We start from the raw sequence: 9,775 nt of genomic DNA on the forward strand, positions 1-9,775 counted from the left end.
CCTCATTAATCATATTTCCATGTTGCAAAACCTGCACAAGGGTGGAACCGGATGAAAGACAGCACCAATCTTTTTTATGGTAAAACCATTGTTTTGCAGGTGTTCTGTTGCTAACTAGAAATTGTGAGAATCAGTGAGTCAGGGATTGGAAAGCTTTACAAAGCAAATGAGTACTATGTAAAGGTGAAGCAGCTGTGTGGCAGACTACAAAGAAGACTTTTCTAAAGGGAGTGAAAATGAGAATGGAGAACCTCCCATTTCTCCTGTTATTTATGTGCAGCACTTTCTTGTGCTTTTCCTGCAGATACAAGGCAGAAGAAAGAAGAAGGCATGCAGCTTATCCAGGCGAGGAAGGTAGACCTCTGGGGAGGAGATCTTTAGCAACTGTTGAGCGTCTGGAACTAGTACATAGTGGCCGAGGAGCTAGTTCTTCAAATTCCAGTAGAATGCATAACGTGATTGAGTATTTCTCAGAATAGAGGGGGCTGCATTCTGTACCATGATGACAAAGGCTTCTTTAACCCTGACTCATTCTTGTTTTATTTTTTTGTAGACAACAATTAAAACTGATGATGCATTCACTTATGTGTTGATTCTACAAATAATTAAACACCTGAGTCAGTCTATGTTTGATTTGTAGTTCAGGTGGAAATGTGGTTATTTATGTGACTTCTGGTATTGTGAGACATAACTCTTCATAAATAAGGATATTATTTTGTCTGAATTATTACTGTCAAAAAATGTGGGAAAATGAGATACTACTGCTGAAATTTTGTGTACAGTCATATATTTCAAACAGCTTCTCCACCGCCTGCTCTAAAGGACGCTGAGTAACTCTAGAGCACAGGGTAACTGGAGCGTACATTACCAGAAAATAATCAATTTATTAGAAAAATATTAATTTTGAATGTACTCTGAGTAAACTGCAAAACATTTATAGTGATAATATAGTGCAAAAAACTATCATTAAGAGAAAAATATTCATACAGGCTTTAACAAACTCTATCACCCATGCTCCCATGAAACAGAAAGAAAAGCAGCAAAGGTACGTGTCTGAAGTGGTGTTAGTATAATTTTTTATAAGCTTCAAAAGCAAACACTATTGACTGTCCTAAAATGCTTTTTTTTTTTTTTCCTTTAAGTACCTGGAAAATTATTATGGCTTTAAGAAAGATGAGGAATATTTCATTTGGAAAAGTAATAGTCCAATGACCCAAAAATTAAAAGAAATGCAGGAATTCTTTGGGCTCGAGGTGATGGGGAAACTGGATTCTGGCACTTTGGCCCTGGTACAGAAACATCACTGTGGATTCCCTGACGTAGCTGGGTTCTCCACCTTTGCAGGAGAGCCAAAATGGGCAAAACAAGTTCTGACATATAGGTAATTATAGTGGAATTATTAATGTAAAGACAGTGTATTACACAGCATAAGTTGTAAAAACACAGCTGTTTTTCTATCTTGTATTTTAAAGGGTATTAAACTACACACCAGACCTGCGTCCAGCAGATGTCAATGCAGCGATCAAGAAAGCGTTGTGTTTGGAGCAGTGCAACCCCACTGAAATTCATCAAGAAGGACAGAGGTGATGCAGACATAATGATCTCCTTTGCAGCCAGAGGTAAAACTCTATGCAACCATTACAAGTTATTGTCAAGTTACTGCCTATATGGAGCAGTTAACCTGAAATGCTAATGATTTCTTCTCATACATAGCATGTGCAAGGTTCAGTGTCAGGTTGAACAAGCAGGCAGAAAAACACAGTTCCTGCTCAAGGTGCTATGGCTATATAATTCTTGACAATCTTTGGGGGAGGGTATAGGGGCGGATGAAGAGAAGGAGGGAGAAAACAAATGTAACGAGCTGCCTGTAGTTCACTGGATCTATACTTAGTATATGATGCCCAATGTGTGCGTGAACCACAAGAGGCTTAGGGCTTGTGGGATATACCCAGGCTATAAGCCCAGTTACACTCTTGGGATTAGACATGTGCTTTGTGTGAGCTAAATAAGTTCTAGACAGACTCAAGGCTTATATTTTTGACATTGCCCTCAGGGTAGGCTTACCAGCAGCCTTCCCTCTTTCATTAACAATCATGCACACACGTACTCTTCTAGTTGGCTCCTCTGTTCCCACCCAAACATATCCACTCATCTGGGCTATGCAGGGTGTGCAGGCACCACACGTAACTTCTATGTCCTTGAATCCTTTTCTGGAGACTACATTCAAGGGCTTACAGTTTTCCCAGGATCTTGCTTCTGCCATCAACGCTTAAATTATCAGTCCAGTTCAGGTAACCACCTGATGGCTGCTGACACAGAGTTTATGAAAATTTTACCTTATGAGCAAAAAAAGAAATATATTCCAACCTAAACCATGTCCTCCTCTTCCCTTGCAGCAGCAGTATGTAAATGTCCACCCATTTCTTGAGGAAACCAAGATTTCACTCCTGATGCAACAGTTCAAATTTTCCTAAGTTTTCCCTGTGAAAAATAGAGCTTTTGGCAGTCTGTGTGGAAGGGGAACTTGAAAGTTTACAAAATCAGCAGAACAGAGAGCTCTGTGCATGGCTGAGATCTGTTACCTCCATAACCCCCAGTCAGCGGTGTATGGGACTTGCTCCTCAGGTCACAATGACTTCATTCCCTTTGATGGCCCAGGAGGGTCCGTTACTCATGCCTACGCACCTGGCAAGGACTTTGGCGGAGACACTCACTTCAATGAGGACGAAACCTGGACCAAAAGCACAGAGGGTAGGAAATTAAGTTCTCCAAGTCCTTCCTGAAGCAGGCTGTACGTAAAATCAAGGGTGCAGTGTCTGTCTCCTCTCTTCCTTAAGAAGGGCTTAAAAATGGGGCTGATTTGAAGAAACATTGGGCCAGGTGGTTTCCATAGCTATAAAAAGCCTCTGAGCCCTCTGGTTTTGAAAGCTAAGACCCCAGCTGAACTTCTGCCATGGACTGGGTGGAGATTTATTTGGGAGGGAGCTGAGGGACCTGGCAGCCCCCTTCTCTCCACTCCTCCAACTTGCTTGTCTCTCCCCACACAGGTACATCACCTGCACTTTTCCAGGGTCCTTCTCCCACACTGACTTCTGCAGGATCTACATTACAGTAGAGTTACAAGGAAATAGTCTGATTTCATTATTTTTCTTTCTGAGCAGAATTTAATTTCTAACTGAATTTCCCATATCAGCTTCACTTGCTTAGGCAAGCAGTTCTGAAAGCTTCTCACATACTTTATGTCCTTCATGTTTTCAGGACAAATGAAAAGTTACAGCTCTCCTATTATGTGTTTTGTTTGTTGTTTTCAGGTACAAACCTGTTTTATGTTGCTGCTCATGAGTTTGGCCATTCACTGGGACTTTTCCATTCCAAAGACCCCAATGCTCTGATGTACCCAGTTTATAGGAAATTTGACCCTTCAGTATTCCCTCTTCATCAGGATTATATTAATGGCATTCAGTGCCTCTATGGTAATTCACAATTATTAATCAACGATGCTTACAATTTCAAAGACTTTAGAATACCTTTCAGTGACATTTTTATGTACTGGATATACCTGAATGAGTTCTCACTTTAATTTCTTCCATAAACTGCTTCTTTTAGGACCATCTTCTAACACCCACAATGACCAAAGGGAATCTACTGAGATAAAAGACACAACTGAGTCAAAAGATCCTGCACTGCCAAACGCCTGTGGCCCCGATTTAACTTTTGATGCTGTCACCACTTTCTGTGGAGAAATAATGTTCTTTAAAGACAAGTAAGTCAGCTTTCTAAAAGTAAAATAGCTGGGTATCATTTTTGAATTATGCCCCGCAGCATGGAAAAATAACTTTACCCAGAGTATCAGCCATTTTAGGCAGGAAGGCGAGACAAGGAATCAGGATAAGAGGTGGGAGGCAAAAGCAAAGAGGGTGGTAGAGAAATGAAGAGAGATAAGTATAAGGAGGAAGATCACCTTTGAAACAGGGCATGCTATGAGTAGGATGGGGAAAGATGGCTCCTCTGAAAACATGGGCTGTTTTCACTTTAGGCTGTAAGCAAGTCCCAGGTGTTTGGCATCTGGGAGAGTTCAGCTCTGGCAAAAGGTACCACCAGTCCTGGGACATTTGTCACTTTCATTGCTGTCCTTGCTTTCAGAGAGCTGAGGGTTTACCAGTCCTGACACAATACCTGCTTGAAGACCCCCTGCAGTGGTGATTTAGTATAACAATAAAAGGAAAGGATAATTGATTCAGTGCTAAACTCAGACAAACTGTCCCTCTCCAGGGCATGACAGCCCAAAGTCTTGAGAAGAAGGGGTAAAAGAGCTGATTCCCTTCCTTTTCATGTGGTAGGGCTGTGCTTCCCCTGCTTCAGATCCTCCCCAAAAATCAACGTTAAAGTGAGTTTTGACCTCAGAGTTTGGAGTCCACAAAGCCAGTAAAGTCTTATTTTGCAGAAGATCCTCACGCACACCAACTGCTTCTCTAGACTGTTGTTGGTAACCCCAGGGTGGGGTTTCATTCCGAAAATCTTACCCCATATCAGCCATGTGAGCCAGATCTCTCTAGGCTCCCTTTCTGCGTAAGGGAAAACAATAACTGTTTTGACAAAACAGTTCATCTGACCTATTTTTGATGTCTGCATCAAGATGAGAGGAATCTCATCATGGAAATAACTTTATTTCCGTTGACATTACGGGAGCTTAGGGTAACTAACTCAGGGGACATGGCTGGGTTTAGCAGATAAATCCTGCCCTGGTTGCCATGATGTGTTTTCATGCATTAGTGTGTGTGAAGTCTGATTTTATTTGAAACCTGTTCTATACTTATGTAAGGCATTTTTGGCGCAAGCATCCTGCAGTCCGAACAACTGATTTTAATTTAATATCTTCATTCTGTCCACGGCTGCCACCTGGTGTTGATGCTGCATACGAAATTCCTGAAAAAGACAAAACTGTCTTTTTTAAAGGTAAAATGTTGTAGTTTTATTTTCCTAAGTTGTCTTTCCAAGTAGCCTTGAGAGTTTGTGTCTGGCTTAAAAAACACTTAAGCTCTTTCTGTAGGATTCCCCAAGCTTTAATTTAGTTCAATAAATTTGTGTATTTCAATCACAGAGATAACAAAAATATTATCCAAGATAAGGAACATGTATCTTGTCTTTTAATGTCAATATAGAAAAGTTTTCCTGCCAAAATAAATGTCATTATTTTCCTTTTTTTCTGGAAAATTATCTATTGAATTTAAAAATTATAACATATGCTGCTTCCTAGCTTGTGGAAAACTAACATAAATATGAAGGAAGACTGAAATTTCAGTTTTCATAAATGTGGTGCAAAGAACTATTCTTGCATTTTTTGGACTCTAAAACTAGTGTAGAATGTTTTCAAGTAACGATTATTTTCTCTCTTCATTTTTCCAGTAAAAGATTAGCTTTCATGAAAAAGATTGTGTCATTCCCAGAAGAAGATTCTGATAACATGTTTTCATCAACTTTTCTTCATAGGGAATGAATTCTGGGTTGTGAGAGGAGATACCATACTTCCTGGATACCCCCAAAAAGACTACACCCTGGGCTTTTCAAAAGATGTTACCAAAATTGATGCTGCTTTTTATAATTGAAATGAGGGGAAAACATATTACTTCATAGCAGACAAATTTTGGAGGTAGTATTTCCTGTGCTACTTTCTTAAACAAGAGCAAACATAATCACATGATCAATATCCTGTCATGATTTAAGTTGCATTAGTCATACACTTTTGGTAATCTCTTTCAGTGCCACAACTGGCTATGGAAAAATATTTGAAAGGGAGGTGAAACAGTGGTCTTAGCTTTCCTTTTAATTGATTTAATTATTTAACAGTTTATTTATTTATTTATTTATTTTCATTTAACTGCCTTGGGAAAAAAAGCTATCCTACAGCTCCACAAGTCAGCTCAGGAAATCAGTCAGAACCTCACTAATTATATCAAAAACATTTCTGTGGGGTAAGAAGGAGTATCCCACCCTTTTTCCAATTACTGACAGATAGTTTCATAAAGTTGCTGATAAATGCCATGTACTGCAAAGAATTATCTGCTGTGCATGGTTATTATTTCCTCTTTCCAATCCAATCCCTACTGCTCAGGTTTGTGTTACAGGACATATTTCTAACAACTGAAGGAGGTGCTCCTATAATAGAAGCAGTAGATAACCTGAACTTTTGCACACAAATGACACAACTTCTCTCTTTCCTGCCACCACAATGTCCAAGTCATTGTACATGCAGAGATCATCCTGAAGTAACTATTCAGCCATGTGTTTAAGCAGAAGATCAGACTTCCACATTTTAGTTCAAACTCTCATAGCTTGAAGGACTTCAGCTGAGCCATTTATCTGATCATTAAATCTCTTACTGAGCAAAGGTATCAGAAAGAAAATGCTTTCAGAAGCATTCTTATTCCAGCACTGACAGATAAACTGCACTTCACTAAAAATGTAACAGCCTGCTATAAGTAACTTAAGTAAAATGACTTAAAATAACTTATAACCTAAGAAAAAAATCAGATTTTTCTTGATAAACTTTTCTTACAGAGAAGGAACATGAAAACAATATTTTTATAATCTTAAAAATCTAATCTATGTTTGAGATAAGATTATCTACCTCTCCTTTAGGTACAGTCTCTTAGAAAAAATATTCAGCAGGTTTATGAAGATGGTTCAAATATTAGGTATCCTTAGACATATCTTGAGCTGATGTAAACAGAAGTAATTCTTCCAGTGCAGCTAGTAGAGTAATAATTATTTATGGCACATAGTGTCTGTCTCAATGCTACCTAAATGATACTGAAAGTCTTCAATGAACTCAGTTACCTGTCGGTAGGTAGAAGGTAATGAGGTGAGCTGAATTAATCATGAGTTGTTTGCAGTTTTCATTGACACCAGGTTGTTCATAATTTTTCTTAGTCATGATAAAAGAAGTCAGTCTATGGACAGGAAGCCCATACTGATAAGAGATGCATTTCCAGGAATGAATGGAAAGATCAATGCTGTTTTTCAACATGAAAGTGAGTAACTGATCTTAAAATCTGTATGAAATGCTCAGGGTCATAGGGATGAGAGTGCTTGGATGGAGAGAGGCACTTCTAAATGCTGTTCATAGCCCTCAGGATTACCAACAAGACCTTGAAATAGTCACGTAACACTCCCATGCTTCACTTTACCCCCTTGAAAAATAGTGATAATATACCTTTGGTGACAGCTTCACAGCTGGAAAGGCCAGCTCTAAGGGACAGATTGATATATCTGTATTCATTTTGACATGCACCTCATACCATGAAGAGCACCACTCAAGACAGTGATGTCTCAACAACATAAGGTCTACCTACTGTGAGCAAGGCTATAACAGCCTGGCCCTCTGGCATAAAATAGCTTTGAGAATAATAATTGGCACTAGCTTCTCCTGCATGAGTGAGAATGTTACTTAGACACAGAGATGCTGGAACAGACTCAAGGGTATGTCCACACTGCCAAATGGCACAGCTTCCCAGTTGTCTCCTGGCTCCTCATCTCCTGATCATCAAAACACATGCATGTTAATTGCTTCCTAGCAAATCTGTCAGCTTCCTCCAAAATGAGTCTTACATGTGGTACTGGGGATCCTTAACTGCAGCAGGATCCTTAACTCCCGGAGGGAAGTGTGGATGCGGCTGCCCCAGGCTGGATCTCTCCTTCCCTGCACGGTATCTGGCAGCACCCCAGCAAGCTTGTACCCACTCACACCTTGCCGTGCTCTGTGCCACACTTCAGGCTGTGCAATACCTACCCACAGGTGGCTAGAAATACACCCTTCTGGAGGGTTTTAACACAGCCGTTGTATAACAGCAGACATTTTAAACTGCAGAAACACACAGGTTAAATTTTTTTGTAGGGTCACCTCATAGGATTCATTAAGTATATTATGCAATGTGTGCATGGCTGGTTTGCTATGGAAGGTGTCCCCATGTTGCCGTGCACCATTTTGCAGAGGTTACACCTGGGAGAAGACGCTGTTGGCAGCGTAAGTGTATCCAAAGTTTTTTTGAGCTCTTTCTAGGTGTTGTTAAAGCATACTAATCTTTACACCTGCAATATCATAATTCATCTGGTTTTTTTACCTAGACTTCTTTTATTTCTTCCATGGAAGAAAGCAATTTGAGTTTGACCCTGATAAGAAGAGAGCTACATGCCTCCTAAAGACAAACTTCTGGTTCCCATGTTAAGAAAATGAAATCTGTAATGGTGTTGGAAAGAATGTCATGTTATTGCACTAGAAACACTTTTTCTTTTATAAATATATAGAATATATAAGTCAGCAGACCTCAGACCCTGCACAATCTGTGTTTCTGTAAATAACAGAACAGTATTTAACATACTGATGTGTATATATGTATGTAATTAACACCAGGATTTCTAGCTTACCAAAGAACAATGCAGTTTTTACTTGATACAAAATTGTGTCTTGCTTTATTTTTTCCACTGTCTTCTTTTCACTCTTCGTGCTGTACATCACCCTACACAGAACTCTACCCACCAGGAATCCATGAGGAAGAGCATTTCTGTTCCTAGAGCTAGGATTGCTTTCAACCAGTTCTAGATATTTCAAAGTTAAGCAAGCAGGCTAATCAAAGCTACCGCTCATAATTACAGAGAGGCAGACAGGAGCTCCAGAAAGCAATCCCTCCCAGCCTGAGGTGGGTACCTAGGGGTGGAAGTGCTCCTTTTCCTTACTGACTGGAGAGGCAGCCTGTTTGAGCCATTTATGTTAGACACCTGATTATAGAAGGCTAAGCTTAAGTGTGATGAACCCTACCCTAAGATATTTATTGATAAATATGTGATTAAAGGCTCATCTCTACAAACGCAGGAGCAGAGGGGCACATTGGCATGTAGGGGAACCCCAGTAATCCCTGACCTGCCTCTACTCCTCTCCAGCTGTCCTGGGGGAGCCCCCATGGGCTGGGGGACATGTGTCACCATGTGTTAATGGGAGAGGGTCCCCATCACCTCACAGGCTGAGGGGCACTGCCAGGGGGACAGAGATCAGTATCCAGGGGAAGAGCATTTGGGGATTTTATAAACCTTATTATGTAATTTTTGAAGGGGACTGTGGGAATGTGCAAAATTTGTTGTGGGTTGATTACGGGAAAGACCAAAGGCAGGGAAATGGAAGGATCAAGGTAGATTGGGGACAAACAGGTTTGGGAAAATAGAGGGATAAGTGATTGAAGGGGGCTGGTTGCATGCAAACAGGCTGCAGGTCAGTGTGCTTCTTTAGCCATGCCCTGCACATTTGGTCCTGTCTTCTCAGTAAATCGTATCTTATGTGTGGGTGAGCTCTTTCTACATGTGTTTGGGTGAACTTCAAGCTGGACTGGCTGCTGAGTAGGTTAAGAGGTCTGAGTACCAGCAGCTGGAGCATGGCTGCAAGCTGTGGGGACTCATACGTTACTGGGGATACAGGAAGTGCGGGGGCGGCTATAGGGAGGACTATGTGTCTGAGCCCAACTGCTGAGGACATCCACACTGTTTGTATTTCCATGTCAATGTTTCACCAGTGGATGGAAGTCCTCATCAGCCAGAGGGGAGGAATGGAATGGGGCCACCAGTCATTTTCATATTTGTGCAAGTGCTCCATGTTTTCTATCTGTGATGATATCTGTGGCCAGTCTCATGGCTCTCTGGACCTGAGGAACAGATGTGCAGCAGCTGCCAGTTCAGTACTGCTGACAATAATCTCCCTGCTGCTGAATACTTACAGGGGCCCGTAAGT

The 9,775-nt window shown here is 40.8% G+C and overlaps 1 pseudogene; it reads left to right on the forward strand.

Moving 5' to 3' along the window:
* The first annotated feature begins 236 nt into the window (after nt 1-236).
* LOC143155455 (stromelysin-1-like) lies at nt 237-8,225 on the forward strand (annotated as a pseudogene).
* The last annotated feature ends 1,550 nt before the right edge of the window (nt 8,226-9,775 follow it).

Source organism: Aptenodytes patagonicus, chromosome 1 (assembly GCF_965638725.1).
Source record: "Aptenodytes patagonicus chromosome 1, bAptPat1.pri.cur, whole genome shotgun sequence".
NCBI classification, from domain to species: domain Eukaryota; kingdom Metazoa; phylum Chordata; class Aves; order Sphenisciformes; family Spheniscidae; genus Aptenodytes; species Aptenodytes patagonicus.